We start from the raw sequence: 20,285 nt of genomic DNA, 5'->3' as shown, positions 1-20,285 counted from the left end.
CAATGCCATCTACTGCTTATTTTTTATGTCCGACGACACAATGAAAAGAAGTATTGTTTGGGAGGACCCTGCTGAGCCATCAAAATGAAAAACTTTTATCATCTCTTTGTATAAAAAGTACCTTTCATATCACACGCGGTATTCACGATACTGAAGAACATGTGATCTGGAGCAGAAATATGACACATTCTCCTGCACTTTCCCGCTCGGGCATCAATCCTCCCCGACTCGCACCGGGTGAGGGGTCTGCACCCTGGGTGGGCTCCTCCCTGCTCCAGGCCACTGCCGGCCACTCCATGAGTTCCTCCCGCCCGCTTACCCTCTGTATCACTGTAAGTAAACCCTTTACCCAGTATGCAACGCTCTCTCAATTACTGTGCCCTTGGTCTCTTTGGTTTAACTTGCAACATATTCTAAAACATGTTCTGCCCAGTCGGACAGATTTCTCGGTCATTTCCCACCTCACTGTGGCCCACACCCGCGGGCATCACCTTGTCTGAAAGCCCCACCCCATTCTCCATGCCCAGCCCCTACCCCCCACCCCATTCTCCATGCCCAGCCCCCCCGCCCCCCGCCCCTTCTCCATGCCACAGCTCCAGAGCCAGGCCTGCAGGCCGCAGTGCAGGCGCCATCGACGGGATGTCCCTCAGAAGACAGCAGCTACGCCCTCACCTGAAGAGGCGCTGCATCTTTCATTTTACTTTTAATTTGTTTTTACATTTGTCCATGGAAACACAATACCACAGGGGCTTCAAATTGGCTTTGTATTAGGCTGCTGGTGGTGAAAGAAAACGAAGGAGTATTTGATGAAAGCCAGGCATTGAACAAGACACTTAGCTTATCTACTTGAACCTCAACGATTGCCTCCCGAACTGGGGTTCGTTATTTCTATTCCACGGAACAGGAGAAAGAAAGCTCAGAGACTCCTGTGCCCATGACTAGTTGACTCCCCGTCTTCTTCCTCCTCCAAAAGCCTACAGGAATCGAAATACACGCGTCTTAAGTTATTGAGAAACAACTTAAATAAACAATGAAGGTAAAGAAATGGCAACGAGGTTAGATAAATGCTTGTCAAGAGGATAAAGCCACATTAGGTCTTGGAAAATGCTACCCTCAATAGCATCTTCAAAAGGAATTCTTCACTGAATGTCCTACGGGGCAGGCGGCTGGAGCCCCCGACGGCTGGGGCGCGCATTCGGCAAGCAGAGGAAGATTCTCGCTCGCTGTGGCTGGGGACTGACCGTTCTGTTACTCTGGTACTCAGCTGCCCACTGGATTCAGGTGTCAGAGTGACGAAGGAGAAAACGAAGGAGGCCTTAGAAAAACGCGTCAGCCAAGAAAATGTGCCCTTTCCTACACGGGTCATCGCGCATCCCCTGAGCGAGAGGGGGCTGAGCTCGAGGGGGCCCGCACTGGAGAGAGCCCTTTGGAGGAAGCTGCATAAAAGTCGGTGATTCAGAGACAATTACTCGTTCTATCACCCCCGTGCGACCTAACCTATAACCAATATGAACGGGTTCAATACATATGCTATTAAGTCATTCTGTGCTTTTAAAACAAATGATCATGCTCCTTTGTTCTTATATTAAAACAAAATAGCCAAAACCGGTTTGGCTCAGTGGATAGAGCGTTGGCCTGCGGACTGAAGGGTCCCAGGTTCGATTCCGGTCAAGGGCATGTACCTTAGTTGCGGGCATATCCCCAGTGGGGAGTGTGCAGGAGGCAGCTGATCGATGTTTCTCTCTCATCGATATTTCTAACTCTCTATCCCTCTCCCTTCCTCTCTGTAAAAAATCAATAAAATATATTAAAAAAAAACAAAACAAAATAAGCAACATTCTGGGCATTACTCAGCTTCACGGAAATGCTTCATATGATACAATTCCCGTTGTACACACACTCAGTGGACTCCACACCATTAATGAAAACGAGTCCATTGTCAACCGACCAGGTTTTCATCGATGAAACCTCAGTTCTAGCTTCTTGTGGTTGTGAAGTGAGGCATGTACAGGGCCTGGCTCACATGTTTAATCAATGACAGCCACGTTTCACTGTTTTCCAGTCACAAGTTAAAATACTAATTTCAATGGGCGATATGGACAGAGTCGTGTTCCCCCAAATCCACAGGTTGATGTATTAAGTCCCAGCACCTTAGAACATGACTGGAATGAGGACATGTCTCTTGAAGTGGTAGTTAAGGTTAAATAGCTCATATGAGGGGGGCCTCATCCAAATTGACCGGTGTCCTGATAAGAAGAGGACATTTGGACACAGATACTCATGTTCATGGAGGAAAGACCTGGGAGGACACAGCAACAGGTGACCAGGTCAAGGAGAAGGGCCTTTAGAGAAACAGAACCTGCTGGCCCTCGGTCCTGGACTTCCAGCCTCCGGAGCTGTGAGAAAGGAGGTTTCTGTGTTGAAGCCACCAGTCCGTATTATTTGAGGACAGCCCTGACAAACGCATACAATGGGTAACCCCGCAACATCCATGATGAGAGAGAATCATGGATCGGCTGCCTCCTGCACACCCCACACTGGGGATCAAGCCCGCAACCGGGCATGTGCCCTGACCGGGAATCCAACCGTGACCCCCTGCTTCATGGGTCGACACTCAACCACTGAGCCATGCCAGCCGGGCTCATCCTATTTTAACACGTGTTTTTTGAAGAAAAGGTGACAACACATTTAAAAAAATAATTAAAATGCACCCTTAGCAGTGAAACTATTTTGTAGGATAGTCAGTGGATACATGACATTATGCATTTGTCAGAACTCACGGACCTGTACAACCCAGAGTGCATCCTGCTGTCACCTGCGGACTTCAGTTAATAATGTACCCTATTGGTTGTAACAGGTGCGCCCCACTAATGCACATGCAAGATGTTCAGACAGGGACCCCCCACTCAAAGCAGAAACTCTAGACTTCACAATATAAAAGGAAATAAATTTCCTTATACGACTAAAAAAACAGTCTTGATCCACCAGATTATTATTTAACTAGAGGCCCTGTGCACGAATTCGTGCACGGGTGGGTCCCTTGGCCTGGCCGGTGATCGGGGCAGATCAGGGCCATCTCGCTCATTCTGGGGGGAGGGACTGCAGGAGGTTGGCCGGCCAGGGGGAGGGACCATGGGAGGTTGGCTGGCTGCAGGAGGTTGGCTGTGGGAGCGCAATGACCAGTCGTTCAGTCAGCTGGTTGTTAATGGTCACTTAGGCTTTTATATATATAGATTATTATTTAAACTACTCTATATAGAAATGGTTTTTTTTTTGGCTAAAAACATCATAATATTAAACAGGAAATTTATTATTACAGTTATTGCATAGTTTACATAACATGTAGTTATTGTGTTAACATGATTAATTCAAAATTAAACATCAGGGAAGTACCTTTTACTGTTAAAGCAATATTTCAAGTTAATGTTAACCATAAAACCATAATATCCTTATAAAATATTCACAGAAAACCACGGATCTGACATATTAAATGCATTAGCAGTTTACATAAACCATATGAATAAAAAGGTGCAAATATTAACATATGGTTTACAATTTTTGCTCAAGTAAAACATCACGTCATGTTTAGAAACTGTTGTAAGAAACACTGCAAAATGTTTTTATTCCTACACATGCCTCTGCCTTTTTGCATTGTCTTCCCACACTCAGTGCTAGTTATGCCATGTATTTTACGTATTGCCAGTTCATTAGTAAACTGTCTCATCATAAAGATGCCGTCACGCGTTAGCACCTTGCTATTGTGACCCACCGGGCCCCTTCCTGGCCTTCTCTGGGGCAACGCTCACGTATGTGGCCACACTCTGAAATATGAAGGCTCCGGGAGGCATGACTGAGTCACCAGCAGTTCCCGTTTCTCTCCCCTTCCCAGACACTGAGAAAGGCCCCCGTCTCGTCTCCCTAGATCTTAGGCAAGACCACGTGCTTTGCTTTGGTCATGACGACCTGGGGGCTGAAGTGACACACACCACTTCCAGCAGGAGCACTGGAGAGTCCAGACCCTCTTTCTCCGCAGGGGCAGCCATGAGACAACATGTGAAACGGAGGTGACACGAGAGGGAAGGCCTGAGCCCTGGAGAGAGTGTTGGCCTGTGGACCAAAAGGTCCCGCATTCGATTCCGGTCAAGGGCATGTACTTTGGTTGCAGGCTCCTCCCTGGCTCGGGCCCTGGTCAGGGCGTGTGCAGGAGGCAACCAATTGGTATGTGTGTCTCACATCAATGTTCTGTCTTTCCCTCTCCCTTCCACTCTCTCTAAAAGTCAATGGAAACATTCTTGGGTGAAAATGAACAACACGAAGATGGAACAGCTGGGAAGAGGGAGCATCGCCCCCCGCCCCCCCATGGAGAGTTGCCCCGGAGGGTCGCCTGCCTCCCAATGGGCTCCACGTGAGGAAGTGGGGTTCTGTGCTGGGCTCAGAAGACTGATGGTGTCTGTGAGTGCAGCGCGTCCCAGCCCAGCATGTCTGCTAAGACCCAGCTTGAGCGAGGGACCTAACCCCTTTCAGTCCAGCCAAATTAGCATAAAGTTTATAAGAAATGAAATACAAAGGAATCAAACTTACTGTAGATTAAATTCATAAAACAAGAAAATATTTCTCATTCGTAAAAGCCTTGATATAACCCCAATAAAAATTATTTTTGTTTTTTTCTTTATTAACACTTGGAGTGGGGGAAACGAGTTAAGTCGGCTCGCGTGAATTGCGCGTACTAAGCGGGAACCGTCTTTAACTCGGTTCATATAGATTTGCGGTGGAGTGCGGGAAACGTGTAAACTCGGGCCGATTGTAACTGCGTATTACCAAATATTTGTTTGTAATCCACCCTTTTGGTGGATGGAACAAAACCAAAAGACAGAGCCATCTTATATTTTGGCGGGAAATTCACCCCACACCGGAGTGTTAAGGTATTACATGTGTTCTTATCAACCCATTGCCCGCCCCCCCCACCTCCCCAACCATGCCCCCACCCCCCTGTTGTCTGTGTGCATTGGTTAGGCTATATGCATGCATACAAGTCCTTTGGTTGATCTCTCCCCTTTACCCCCACCCTCCCTTACCTTCCCTCTGAGATTTGATGGTCTAATCCAGGGGTGGGCAAACTTTTTGACTCGAGGGCCACAATGGGTTCTTAAACTGGACCGGAGGGCCGGAACAAAAGCATGGATGGAGTGTTTGTGTGAACTAATATAAATTCAAAGTAAACATCATTACATAAAAGGGTATGGTCTTTTTTTTTTTAGTTTTATTCATTTCAAACGGGCCGGATCTGGCCCGCGGGCCATAGTTTGCCCACGGCTGGACTAATCGATGCTTCTCTGTCTCTGGATCTGTTTTTGTTCATCAGTTTATGTTGTTATTTATATTCCATAAATGAGTGAGATCATGTGATATTTATCTTTCTCTGACTGGCTTATTTCGCTTAGCATAATGCTCTCCAGGTCCATCCATGCTGTTGCAAATGGTAAGAATTCCTTCTTTTTTACAGCAGCGTAGTATTCCATTGTGTAGATGTACCACACTTTTCTAATTCACTCATCTGCTGATGGACACTTAGGCCGTTTCCAGATCTTAGCTATGGTAAATTGTGCTGCTATGAACATAGGGGTGCATATATCCTTTCTCATTGGTGTTTCTTGGGATATATTCCTAGAAGTGGGATCACTGGGTCAAATGGGAGATCCATTTTTAGTTTTTTGAGGAAACTCCATACTATTCTCCACATGAGTTCTATTAGAGAATCTGTTATTTCACTTCCTTTCCAAAAAGTCATGTGATATTTAGCTAACACCTGTATACAAGTTGCCACAAATAAAAGGAGTAAAGATCTATGATACTTGTCTTTGATATGAAACTGAAAAATATAAAAACAAGCCGTAGAGATGATCTAAAAGAATGACCACGACATCAAAACTATGAAGTTTAGACTTTCAATAGTCCCATGATGTTGTGCATACAATTCTCTATATTATACGATTGAAAAAGCAGTGAATGATCACATTCTCCCTTTATGCCTTTTAATAGCTCACAGAGACTGTAAGTCGCTGTTTCCTTCTTTGATATTCTTCCTCCAGGCATCTCTATGCCATGAAAGTCAACAGAAATGGTTTCCTCCGACAGAATCCATCTAGAAAGATACAGAATTCTCCGTGCCCGGGAAGAATCGGTCTCCTTCCTGCAGAATGTGCTCATGAACAGATTGCACTGCAGGGCCACCGCCTCTGACTGAATGACTGGCGGGGCACAGGGTGTGTGGAAACTTCCCAACAGGACGGTCATTATTCTCTGAAAGTTGATGCAATTCAGTCAGCCCTATGCTTCAGACTATTCATCTCAATTAAACAATAAAAAGGACCCTAGTTTACAATTTTTGTGAGATGTTAATTTTTAAAGAGTTTTTGTAATGAACTTCACTGAAACCAGAAATCAAAGAGTTTTTGTAGTAAACTTTACTGAAGACAGAAATTCTTAACTGGAGTTTGCAAAAACACCACTAGAAAGGGAAAAATAAGCCTTGTAACTAAATCAATTCAGCAATGTGGCCTCAAAAGGTGCCACAGAGACCAGAAAGAATAAATGTCCCCCGAAAAGACAGATGTTTTATTATAAGATGCGGGCACACCAGGGTGAAAATCACGTGTTATGTTTTATGGAACTTGAATTAAGGGGCTACATAGAATGCAGTGCTCAGTAAGCAGATTAGCCCTACTGGTATGACATGGTATCCCAATAACTGAGATTCAAGCCCACTGAACTCTTACACTATCACATCCAAAACCATTTGCTGATTGTAAAGTTACAAAACACACCGGTGAGATTTTATCCTAAACACTTAGAGCAACTTAAGAAATACTAATTTCTTTGTGCACACTATTAGGCGAAAAAGATCATGGTCATATACGAAGAAAATAATATATACAAAACAGCTCTTGAAAATTTGCCATAACAACATATAACTTATAGTTTAAAAGCTGAATTCCCAATTCTTACTGCCTATTTCCCCAAAAGATACATCAGTTCACTACCTACTGGAAACCACTTCATAAATAGTGAAGTTGGACGTTCTACAGACAGCAAACTATAAAAATTTAGCAAAAGCAATACCAGACCCCACAATATTACGCACATTATTTCTAAAGGCTATGCTTTCTGAACATTAGCAACATGTGCATTAAGTATTTAATATATGCGGGATTCCATAAAAATTTCATCCATGTGACCAGTTATTTCATAAAGCCAATGAAGTTACTCAAAGCAATTACATAAATTCCCTGTTACCAACGCAATTCAAGTACTAAAGAGCAATTCACACATTCTAATATAAGTTCCATTCATGCATTATTACTGGATAAATATCACTGTGTAACCTGGAAAAACACACCGTCTCCCAGCCCATCTTTTTATTCTTGTCTCAGTCCACCTTTTTAGGTATGATTGCATAAGCCCGACACAGCTGTTCACGTAGCATGAGCATACCCTGCCAACAGCCTAGACAGACAGTATGTCTTAGATCCAGTTCAACTCGCTCTGATCTGCCACACGAAGCCACACGGAAAACGAGGGCAATTGATCTGACACGTCATTCAAAAGTGGGCTGTGATTTTAATGCACTAACATCCCAGTGATCAAGAGCCATTTACAGGTCATGCGTTTGATTTCACACAACGTGTAAGCGCTTAAGCTGAATAACGCTCTCTTGAACGCCACTGCTGTTCAGATGTTATACTTTATGCTTCCTCCATCAGTACAGTGTCCAGAGCTGCCGTCCTTTCAAAATGCTTCCATTGGTGTAAAACAAACGAAAACCCAAAAAATCCTCTTCGAAAGGTCCCCTCCCTCCATCCCAGCCCCAGGCGGTGGGTGTCACGGCTGTGAACACACCGACAGCAGTTGGCATAGCTCAGCGGTTCTCAACCTGTGGGTCGAGACCCCTTTGGCGGTCGAACGACCCTTTCACAGGGGTCGCCTAAGACCATCCTGCATATCAGATATTTACATGACGATTCATAACAGTAGCAACATTACAGTTATGAAATAGCAACGAAAATAATTTTATGGTTGGGTCATAACATGAGGAACTGTATTTAAAGGGCCAGAAGGTTGAGAACCACTGGCATAGCTGGTCACGCCACCTTGTTCCAAATACACAATGAAGGTTGAGAACCACTGGCATAGCCGCTTCCATGGACAGTCATCAGCCTCCCCCTCATTAGTGGGTTGACATTTCCTCTTGGAGAAACGATTCCGCTTCTCAATTACATGGAAGCGGATGGGATTAATTGTGACGTGGGCCGTGGTCTGCGCGCTGCTGGCCGTGGCTTCAGCGGGAAACATCTCAGGGGCCTGAGGGCTCTGCCGGGGGCATGACTCTCTCCCCTTCCCTGCCTGGCGGTGCTGATGGCCGGCCCTCAGGTACACTCAGGGAGGGTCAAGGTGGCTTTAAATTTTACAGAGATAAAGATTTCGCCCATTTAATTTGCCCCATTAAATACGCCAGGCGGTAGTAAAGGGTCTTTATTACATTACCCACGCTGATGTGAAGGCAAGTAGCCTGGGCACATACTATCTGCTTTCAACTCAGCTTTTCCCAAAGTCTGCATTAGCTGCAATAACCGAGTTAGGCTAAGCCAGTGCCCTCATTCTGTTCTGGTAAGCAGATAAGCAGTATGCCTTCCAGCCTAAAAGCCTCCACAAGTGCTCCTGTTTGAGAACAACACATTAAAAACTCCATTTTCAAAAATCAACTTGGAGTGGACCTTTGACTTCCAGAGGCATAAAAATGAAATAAAACTTCAGATGTAAATAATTGACACAATGCCAGAAAAAACACACATCTAGATGGGAATGATAAAATAATTATGAAATGTGAAGTTTTCACCTAAAAACTATTTAAAAAAAAAAAAAAAGAGGGATATAGCCTGGCCGAGTGGCTCAGTTGGCTGGGCATCGTCCTGAGCATCGAAGGGTTGCCAGTTCGATTCCAGGTCAGGGCACATACAGAAGGCAACCGATCGATGTTCCGATGTTACTCTCTCACATCGATGTTCCTCTCTCTCTCCTCCGTCCCTTCCCCTCTCTAAGCATGTCATCAGGTAAGGATTAAAAAAGTAATAAAATAAAAAAAGAGAAATATAAGAACCAAAAACAGACAGAAATACAAGTATGCAGGATAGCATGGAGTGGCACAATGGGTCCATGTTTTTATGCATCTACCACACCACCTTGTTTCAAATACACAGCAATGACAATGAAGTCTAGAGCGTTAAACCAAGACAACATCTAGGCAGGCTCAAAAATTAGGAGAATATCCAGAAATGCAATTAATGTAAGCTGCTACCTGGATAGAAAGCAGGCAGGGACAACTGCAAGTTCAATTTGCAAAGGAGAGAGGCTTGAAGGTGAGCGGAAGTGGGCACAGCATTCCGGTGCCACCTGAACCATGCGATGCCGCTGGGGCCCGGGCGGGTCTGGGCAAGGGCAGGCTGAGAGGAAAACCAAACCCCACTCACGAGGAGCCTGCAACCCCCAAACTGCCGCGCATCCAGAAACCTGCTGCCAAGGACAGTCGACAAAATCAACCGCCGGAACCTAAGGGACTCCACATGAAACTGATTTCATGGGACCTTCTGGGCCCCCTGACCTGATGGCCAACTCCTCCGTCTCTAAGATGCTTTGTGGTTCAGTCCAGGACCTTCCCTTCTCGACAATCTCACCCCATGGATTGCAGCCAGCCCACAGGTTTTCAAAGCCACAGGCAGCACGAGGACTGTTGACTGTATGTTCAAGTCGGGACGGTTCCCCTGAGATGCAGAGCTCCACATCCAACGGCCTCCTGCTTCCTCCACGGGCAGCTCACGTGGAACCGGCGCCAGAGCCAAGCTGATGCACTCCGGCCCCCAGCAAACTCCCCGGGAGACAGGCAGCCCAACTGCTCAGGCTACGCGTCTACGGGTCGATCTTGACTCCTGTCTCGTTGCAAATGTGATCCATTTGAAAGTCGTGCCAGCTCTACTTTCAAAATATGTCCCCAAAAGGGCCATTTCTCATCACCTCTACCGCTACCTTCTAATCACCAGCCATTATCTGCACTGAATCACGTCTGGGGCCGCTAAGTGGCCGATCAGTCCCACTCGTCATGACACCTGTGGTGGCCTTTTAACACATAAATCAGATCCGGCTAAACCAAATCCTTAACGCAGAACACAATCCTTCACAAAGCCCCCGCTGGGAGCCCCCTGCTCCTTGCCTCCCCCCTCCCCACCCCCCGCCGGCTGCTGCATCCACATAGGCCAGCTGACCTGTGACCCCTCCAACAGGTCAAATTAATTCCTGCTGCAGGTCCTCTTCTGTATATTTGAAATATTACACAAGGCACGATGGAGGAGAGGAAAAATCAAAAGAGTAGAAGCAGCAAAAAAAACCTGGAAAACCAGCAAGCAATTCAGTCAACTGTCCAGGGAAAAGATTGTTAGGTTCGTTTTGGTCTTTATAGACTTTGTGCCAATTAAGGTTACTTTTCCTTAATTTGTCCACCCCGAACCCGACCCCCGCCACACTGTCTTTCAAACATCACGCGGCCTCCAACACCACTGGGATTTGAACACATGCAGGAGGAACGCACACGTCCCAACCAGATCCCCAGCAGTAATGGCCAGGCCGGCAGCCACACAGTGTGGGCCGTGCCCACTCATGCTGCACGAAGTCCCTTCAGAACTGGGGACCAGTGAGAACTGACAAGGAAACCTGTGCGCTCAGCCTCTCAGCCTCCGATGGTGACCTTGCTTCAGTGAGTGGGGACAGGATGCCTTCCTCTAAGGAGAGAAAGAGGGAAGGTGGGTACTGTGCCCACTTTCTCAGAGCCAACAGCACAAGTAAATGACATCACTAACTTGTTTTCTACATATTTGTGGGCACCTGTCTACGCATAAAAGGTTAGTGTTTAGCACAATGCTCTGAACAGAGTAAGTAGTCAAATATTACTCTCACTAGAGGCCCGGTGCATGAATTCATGCATGGGTGGGGTCCCTCTGGCTGGCCTGCAGGGATTGAGTCGAAACTCACAGTCCAACACTGCCTGCAGCTCCTACCTGGCGAGCGGAACGCTCATCCCAGCCCCACTGTGCCTGCTGGGATGAGTCCTGAGCAGGAGAGACTTGTGCTGCCGCAGCAGCGCTCACCAGCCATGAGCCCTGTGTCTGGCGCCCTCCCAAGGGGAGCGGCCTGCAGGATTGGGCTGAAACCGGCTCTCTGACATCCCCCGAGGGGTCCCGGATTGCAAGAGGGCACAGGCGAGGCTGAGGGACCCCACCGGTGCATGATCAGGCCGGGGAGGGACTGCAGGAGGCCTCCAGGGGTGTCTGGCCCATCTTGCTCAGTCCTGATTGGCCGGACCCCAGCAGCAAGCTAACCTACCGATAGGAGCATCTGCCCCCTAGTGGTCAGTGCACATCATAGCGAGCGGTTGAGCAACCTTAGCATATCATTAGCATATTACGCTTTGATTGGTTGTTTGGTTGTTCTGCCGTTCGGTCTATTTGCATATTACCCTCTTATTATATAGGATCACTGCTGTTTCTGGGTAAGGAGTTCAGAATGCTTGTGATGTACCTCATTTGGACATCATCACAGGGGTGGGGAACCTTCTTCCTGCCAAGGGCCATTGGGATATCTATGACATCATTCGTGGGCCATGCAAAATTATTGATTTAAAAATGAGCCTGCTATCGCTTCTCGGCCTTTTGGCTAAGATCAAGTGTAGTAAAAATGAGCCTGCTGTATTTGGTTAAACATTTAATCAGCTCACCCCTAACGCCATGGCAGGGCCAGACCCAACGATTTCCCGGGCCTTAGACGACCACAGGCTGCACGTTCCCCACCCCTAACCTACAACGATCCGAATACTTTCATGGGCTTTCTTGTTGTTCATACAGTAATTCCTCACCTGTAGAGGGAAACTAAAGACCACAGGTATAAATTATCTTGTCACACTGAGAGGTGGCCTGGCCTTGCCGACTGGAGTTCTTGGGGTCATCTCACAGGGCACCCCCCACATTTCAGGGCCAAGGGACACTTCCGTTTCTGGTCAAAATGAAAATTATCCAACTGATTCCTGGTCTGCCGTTTAAGGTGCAGGCAGAGCTGGATGCGGCAAGGTCCCTGATCTCTGGAGTTTACATTCAGCAGGAAGGGCCTGCAATTACTAACAGGAAAGTTAAACGACACAGAACAACATGGACAAAACCAAAGCTCCTACATTCATATTTGAGGGGAGGATACAATCAGTGAGAATGTGATGGACAGGGCAGCGTCGCAGGACTCAACAGGCTGCATGGGGGGAGGGGAAGCCAGGGGCTTCGCCAGTAACAGGGCCAGAGCCCGGCAGTGACCTTGCCCTCACAGAGGCAGCCGTGTTTCTGTCAAGAGCGGGGCTGCCGGGCGGCGTGGCTCAGTGGTTGAGTGTCAACCTATGAACCAGGAGGTCAGGGTTTGATTCCCGGTCAGGGCACAGGCCTGGGTTGTGGACTTGATCCTCAGTGTGGGGCATGCAGGAGGCCACCGATCCATGATTCTCTCCCATCATTGATGTTTCTATCTCTCCCTCTCCCTTCCTCTCTGAAATCAATAAAAATCAATAAATTTAAATAAATAAATAAGAGCGGTGCCTGGACCAGCTCAATTGCCCCCGCTCCACGCCTTTGGTAAGGATGAGCATTTGTGAAGGACTGTTTCTGAGGGCTAGTTTGTCTGGCTCGGTGCGTTGAGGACAAACTATCTTTGTGGGGAGGGATTTTTATGGGCAGAAGTCTCCTCCGGGGAAGGCAGTCTGCAGGTAACTGAAATCCCTGAGGCTGGAAGAGGAGGTGCCAGCAGAGGCGCCAACTGAAGATCTAGTCACTGATGCACACGGACGGGCTCACACAGGTGAGGGCAGCGTGTGTGTGACAGGCGTGTCTGACAGCAGGGTGACGTGTTAAGATGTAAATGCCCTGCGGTCTTTATAAAAAAGCTTAGCATTCTCCCTTTCCTGGGCCCCTGGGTTAGACCGGTTAATATGAGAAAGACCATCAGCGGCACTTTTTAAACACGGGATTATTCAAAAATACACAATCTAATATGCAAGATGTGATTATAAAGCAACAGCATTGATTCCACAAATCACATAGAGGAATCAGATTCATTATATAACGAGCACGTCCTGTATAAATTACAGCCCAACCAACAGGGGCACTGGATCTGCGCTTTCATTCGGAGTACAGTACAGCAGCAACTTCCCCGCCTAATGAGATGAATTATTAATAAAGCTAAAAGACACTAAATAAAAACCCTGCTTTGTACAAAGGCCAACTCTAATCTCATGTATTTTATAAGTAATCTTCAACAAAACACTATAATTTTAAACCCTATTGAACCATACTCTCAACTAGTTCGACATAGCATCCTTTCCTTTGAACAGAAAGAAATGGCGCTGATAATGTGATTTTTTTATCATTTAAAAAATTATCTTTATTGTTAAAAGTATTACAGATATCCCCCTTTTTTTCCTTCATTGACCTCCTCCACTCCATTCCCATCCTCTCCCCAGGCCTTCACCCCACTGTCTGTGTCCATGGGTTATGCATATATGCATATAAGTTCTTTGGTTAATCACTCCCCCCTGCCTCCCTACCCTCTGAGATTCCACAGTCTGTTCCATGCTTCTGTGTCTCTGGATCTATTTTGTTCATCAGTTTGTTTTGTTCATTAGATTCCACATGAGCGAGATCATGTGATACTTGTCTTTCTCTGACTGGCTGATTTCACTCAGCATCACACTCTCCAGGTCCCTCCATGCTGTCGCAAAGGGTAAGAGATACTCTTTTTCACTGGTGCATAGTATTCCATGGTGTAAATGGACCATAGCTTTTTATCCACTCGTCTACTGATGGGCACTTGAGCTGTTTCCAGGTCTTAGCTATTGTAAATTGTGCTGCTATGAGCATAGGGGTGCATATATCCTTTCTGATTGGGGTTTCAGGCTTCTTAGGATACATTCCTAGATGTGGAGTCGCTAGGTCAGATGGCAGTTTCATTTTTAATTTTTGAGGCAATTCCACACTGTGTTCCATAATTGCTGCACCAATCTGCATGCCCATCGGCAGTGCACTCGGGTTCCCTTTCCTCCACATCCTCGCCAGCACTTGTCATTTGCTGATTTGTTGATAGCAGCCATTTTTCTTTTGTTAGGTAAAAAGATAAAAGTAAAATAAAATAAGCAGTGGACTACAGCCAGCAAACCCAGTCCTGCTATGGTTCCACCACATGGAATCGCTCTAAGCAGCCTTGGGTCTTCATCTCCTTGGTGGGAGTGTGGGGCTCTCACCCGATGGCTGCTGACAACTTGGCGGCACTAAAAATATGCACACGGGCGTCTGAAACCCCACGTCGGAACAGGTCCCGGGGTGCCGTTACCGCCAACGCCGCTCGCAGGATTGTTGCTCTGTGTCTGTTTTTCTTGCTGTTGAGCAGGTTGTAAGTGAAAGCCAATGGCTTCTCTGGGGCATAAAGCAAAGGAGAACTCCTACAGGAATAAAATTATCTTCAATGGAGGTTTCCCCAGCTTTTAAAAGCAACACATGCCAAAGCCAAGGTAAAACCCAAACATCACATTCCATGGAATTATCTGTGAAAGGGCAGCCGCGCTACTGCTAGGGCAATCCCCTCGGTTACTCAGGGGGCCTCTTCTTAGAGGAACGAGCCTCGTCGGCATTAACCAACCGTGACGCCTCACCTAGGTGCCCGTCTCTTGCTAAGATGTCATCACAAGAAGCCACAAAAGCGCACGTGATGCTGTTTGACACACAACGCTTCCTACAACAGACCAGTCTTTCATCACCACGTTTTCATGAATATAAATCCTTGAAGACCAAACGACACCAGTACTTTAAGTTTCAAATTCTGTGTGTTGTGCCCTTTGAAAATAATGACTGTCAATGAGACTAGGTAAAAAAAAAATTCCTCTTTAGAACAGTTCTTTGGAACTACGTAGTAAGGACTACAAAACAGGTGTAACTTTGGAAAATAAAGATAGGCATTCGAGATAACCAAGGGCACAATCCATGGTTTCTCTTAATTTACAATGTTGGTGGGATAAATGCTCCTCGAGTAAGATAAACTTAAACCTACAAAATCCCTTGGAAGTTATATGACAGAAAACCAATCTGACTCTACCTTGGGTTTAATTTATGATGGGTTTAAGTTAATTCTTACAGGACATATTTTAAAGTTTCTAATAAACTAAACTCAGGATTTGTTATTCTCTATTCAGTTCTTATCGTAATAGCCATATATAAGCATTCTATTCCAAGTTTTGGCTTTTAATACCAGAGCATTCTTTCTCTCAGGTTCAAAGTCATTTTTCCGAGCAGCCTGTTTTATATGCACACACTACCTTTTGATAATTATTTCATGGATTACTGTGCAGACTTTAACACAAGCAACTTTGTTGAATACCTTATTGTTTTTCCAGGCGGTTTCAAATCCCTTGATGTTTGGCAAATTTTTGCAAAACTAATGAGGTTAACCTTCATTTTTCAGACTTGTAGACTTACTTTATGTTAACACAGACCCCTTAATTAACGATGACTCATTGTCAAGGACTTTTAAACTTGACTTCCCTTTTGGCAAAGTCTTCTAAGTTCAAGGTAGATCCTAAAATAAAAAGTATGTGAAACTTTCTTAAACAGTTTAGGGCAATTAAATACACATTAATTGCGCATAAAGTAAATTAGATTTATTAAACTATAGGCACCAGAACTAAAATTTAAAGGAACATTAATCATGTTTTTCATTTTTTAAAAGTTCCCTTTCATAGATACATGCTATGCTGGCATTTTCTCTGTTCTATGCCTAAGCATATATGGCTTCGTACAAGAAAGGAACTGAGAGAGGAACAGGAAATATAAAAGGGAATTGGGCAAGTTTTCCACTATCAAGAAACACAGTCTCTACATTTCTCCAGCAAATTCTGTGAACTATGGTAACATTACGATCAGCACAGTGGGGATTAGAGAAATGAGGCCGAGAAATTAAAAAGCTGAAGTTGACCTTTAAGAACAAGATTAAAGAGAGTATGACAAAAAAGTATGAAGTTGGCTACAACAAATATTTGCTATGTAGAATTTTAATTTACCTCCAGTTTGTAGGAAAACATGTCTCCCCTACAGAGAAAGGCCATATGTAAGTTGCTGAAAGTCCCACCAGCTGGATTAGAAAACAAACGGGTACCTTGTTTTGAAATACAAATGTGCGATCTCAGAACGCACCCCTGAGAAGGCAAAGGGGAAATCCGGTTTTAAAACACTCCTTCCTTGACCCCCGCCTCCCCAACCCCTCAGAATATCTTTGTACAGTTTTGTGATGAGGTTTCCCTTTTGTTTTATTTTTTAAATCTTTATTGTTATGACATAGGTCCTTCTTTCCCCCCCATTACCCTCTTCCAGCCCTCTCCTGTCCCGCCGCCCCCCCCCCACAGGCCCTCGCCACCCCATTGTTATCGTCCATGGGTTATGCATATATGCAGACAAGTTCATTGGTTGGTCTCTTCCCACCCCCCCACCCACCCTGCCGATTTTGTAATAACAGGAATTCACAGAATCACTGAATTCTTGGTTTGAAGTATAAAAATACGCTCTGTACATAAGCCCCTCTCATCTATGCTACTTTGTTTTCCAATTTCCCTAAGTCACTGTCCGAGGGGCTGAACGGGCGATTTCCAGTACCTGAAAGGTTCTTCGGTTTCTCAGTGAAGATGCACACACAGCTCTTGAATGAAAACATGCCTCCCAGTTCCCAGTTCCCATGATTCCCTGCTCAGCGCACAAAGTCATAACAGGCGTGTCAGCATGAGAACAGGGATGAAGTCCTCCCGGCTGATGGAAATGGAATTCTGACCGGGGGCCAGGGCTCCGGCAGCGCCATTACATCCGACTCGCTGACCCCTTTCAGGTCCTGCCCCACCTCGGCCCACACAGGCCTCCCTGAGCTGCCCTCCTTCCGCCCGCTGGACACACACCCACCTGAGCACCAACGCTCGGGGGTCACAGGACATTGCTTGGTGAGCCCAGATCTCCCTTTCCGTTATTGCAAGATGCCTGGTCTGTCTTGGTTTTTTCAGCTAAAACTTCCCCTCCATTGCCGGCTACTTAGCAATCGGTGAAGGCAAAACTCCGGGAGCTCTCCCGCTCCCTCCAAAGAAGAGACTGGGAGCGCCCAGCAGGTCCAGCAGCACTGGGAGCCAGCAGCACAGAGAGCCAGCAGCACAGGGAGCCCAGCAGGCCCAGCAGCACTGGGAGCGCCCAGCAGGCCCAGCAGCACTGTGAGCGCCCAGTAGGCCCAGCAGCTGATGAAGATGGGCGGGGCGAGGCATGGCTGCTTTCAGACCCTAAACTGGGTCTGAATCGGAGATGAAATTGCCAAATGAATGTGCCCGAGGATACTTGTTAAAATACAAAGCAGCTTTAGGAAAGGAATGCACTCCTCCTCAAAGGAGAGATGCCAAGTGCCACACCATTGTGCTAATGGGCAGATGCAGCTTCTGAAAGAGTGCTTTTTCCTGGGAGTCCTAGATGTTCAACAACCAGGAGACTGCAGGGGGTTCAGATAGGTCTTCCACCTGGAGGTGGAACTGCGTTCAGCAATGGCTTGTCAGATGTGTCCTCTTGTTCTGGAACCGACCCCCCCCCCCTTCAACAATTAGCTCCCAGTTCATGAGAAAGCCATAGAGCAGTGGTTCTCAACCTTGGCTGCACATTAGAATCACCTGGGAATCTTTTAAAAATCCTGATTTCTGGGCCTCATCCTCTGGAAATTCTGTTTCTTTGTTATGGGGTGGGGCCACAACCTGGGCATATGCCCTGATTGGGTATGGAACCAGTGACCTCTTGGTTCCTGGGTCAGTGCTCAGCCACTGAGCTGTACCCAGCTGGGCGACAGAAACTTTTATTTTAATATATTTTATTGATTTTTACAGAGAGGAAGGGAGAGGGATAGAGAGTTAGAAACATTAATGAGAGAGAAACATCAATCAGCTGCCTCTTGCACACCCCCCAACTGGGGATGTGCCCGCAACCAAGGTGCATGCCCTTGACCAGGATTGAACCTGGGACCCTTCAGTCCGCAGGCCGACACTCTATCCACTGAGCCAAACCGGCCAGGGCGACAGACTTTCTGACAACTGCCGACTAATTCAGCATTATGGAAGCATATGCATTGTGCACCTCCTGACCGCCTGACCCCGGGCGAGGTGTAGAAGTTTCATAAACTACCAAACAGCCCTTCCCTGGAGTTGCTCCTCGTCTCATTACAGAGATAGAAACACAAATCACTTGCCTAACCGAGGTTCTAGGAATGAGGTGGAGTCTTCGGGGAGAAAGCCATGTCTAACCTAGAATCTCCCGCGGAGATGATCTTGTTCAGCTGTCTCACTGATAGACAACATCTGAGACCCATCTTGTGCGCAGACATCTCTCCCAAAAGATGGGAAACAGACACGGGTGTCAGCCCTCGTCTTACTCTCCTCCTTGTTGAATTCATTAGTTTCTTTACTCGTGGGCCTTCGGTGACTTGTTTTGCTTTTCCTTTGCACCATATTCTAACCGGCTCATGCCTCTTTCACATGTAAAAGTCACAGAACAACAATCCTTAAGCTCAAATGCTGGTGCAAATGATCGCCAAGGAAATAACAGGTGTGTGCCTACTGAATGCAAAACGCTTTCAGCTTCTGTAAGTCCTGTGCACATGTGGCAATTCCTCGTGAGCTTAGAAATCTCGGGAAGCAGCAGTGATAACTGAGCAACAAACACCCCATCTTGGGTGTAACACCCAGGCCGTGGCCTCTGTGAGCCGCCTTCAGGCTTCTGGTCCCTTGCTCAGCACTCTGGAGATCGATGCGCTGGGAGTAATGCCATTCGGGGTCCCTCTTGTCTCCCCTGCCACAGGCACCGAGGACGGTCTCCGGTGAGCACGTAGCCTACACTCCCGGCCTCCTGCCCGAGTCCACGTTTCTGACACATGATGCCCGGATGTCAGGAGTTTGAGGCCTGACTTGCCCTGTTTGCCAGGCTGCATCCCTCCAGGGCTCCTTCCGGTCCTCCCGGGACTGAGGGGCGGGCTGAGACTTCCGTGACCACACAGACACGACCGCTGGGTCCTCACAGGTCACTCCGAGCTGAGCCAGCAGCCCCTCCCATTCCCACTCGGTAAGTGCACTGATCATGATGGCTCGGGGGGAGGAAGCCACCTGCCTGGGTGCCCCAGCGGCGGTAGGCAGCACCCTGCCATTGTTAGGGACCAAATGAAGGGCATGCGTGATGGGTGCCTCGCTCACAGGGAGTCCACGCCTGTGAGAAATACCTGCTTCCTGCTCCACCCGCACCGCCCAGCCTCAGTGTCCATGCGCTCTTTCACGTCAAGTTCTACTCACTACGGATCTGTAAGAGTAACTTTCCTCCGAGTCTACTCGTTATAGGCAGAAGCAATGCCCCAAAACATAGTCTCGTGTGACTACGAAACAGAACCACAGTGAAACCCTCAACACAAACCAAGCAGAGTGAAGGTCCGTCAGCATCGACGGTTCCAGAAGGGAGAGGAGCAGACGCCCCGCCATGAGCCAGCGCCTCCTTCGCTGGATCTGCGATGCTTTCCCACTGGCCCTGCGGAGGGGCCACGCAAGCCACAGAAGGGAACCCCTTTGGAACCCACCGAACCCCAATGAAAGCTGAAACCTGTTTCGGTTCCGGGACTATCTGCCAAGGGTGCTGCTGAGGAAGAGGAACTGTGGTCTCAGTAGGAGCCAATGAGGCGCGAGGGAAGGTGAATGACATCTGTGCACAGGGCGTGGGAGTGACCGTCCCAGCACCTGTGGGGCCCGCGGGGCCTCGCCGGCTGCTTAGCTTTATGGCTGACACCCTGCTCGGAGCAAAGGAACCATCTCCGCATGACTGTCTGATCCAGGTGACAACGAGACCCCCGATGGCGCGACAGCACTTTCCGGGTGACAACCGCCTTCCCACGGGCAGAGGGCGGAGCACGGTTCTGACCCGGCCAGACGCCAAACACCAGGCCATCGGGGCCGGGGCCACCGCGCCAGCCCAATAGTGAACTCCCTCCCCAGTGTGAAGTTCTGAGCTGAGCGGAGCATGTTCGTTTTCTCGGGCTCATCAAAACCGTGTTCCTACCATCCACTTGCTACACCAAAGCTCTCAGCTTACCTCCTGTCACCGAAGTGTCAGGAA

The 20,285-nt window shown here is 47.4% G+C and overlaps 1 protein-coding gene and 1 pseudogene across 1 annotated transcript in view; one reads left to right on the top strand and one right to left on the bottom strand.

Moving 5' to 3' along the window:
* The window catches only part of CDH2 (cadherin 2), a 170,894-nt gene that overhangs the window by 53,883 nt on the left and 96,726 nt on the right, over positions 1-20,285 (bottom strand). The window lies entirely within an intron of this gene.
* On the top strand, positions 11,738-11,823 carry LOC111826654 (annotated as a pseudogene).

Source organism: Myotis lucifugus, unplaced genomic scaffold, assembly GCF_000147115.1.
Source record: "Myotis lucifugus unplaced genomic scaffold, Myoluc2.0 scaffold_93, whole genome shotgun sequence".
NCBI classification, from domain to species: domain Eukaryota; kingdom Metazoa; phylum Chordata; class Mammalia; order Chiroptera; family Vespertilionidae; genus Myotis; species Myotis lucifugus.
Note: the sequence above shows the minus strand (reverse complement) of the source record. Positions and strands in the feature narration are given on the sequence as shown.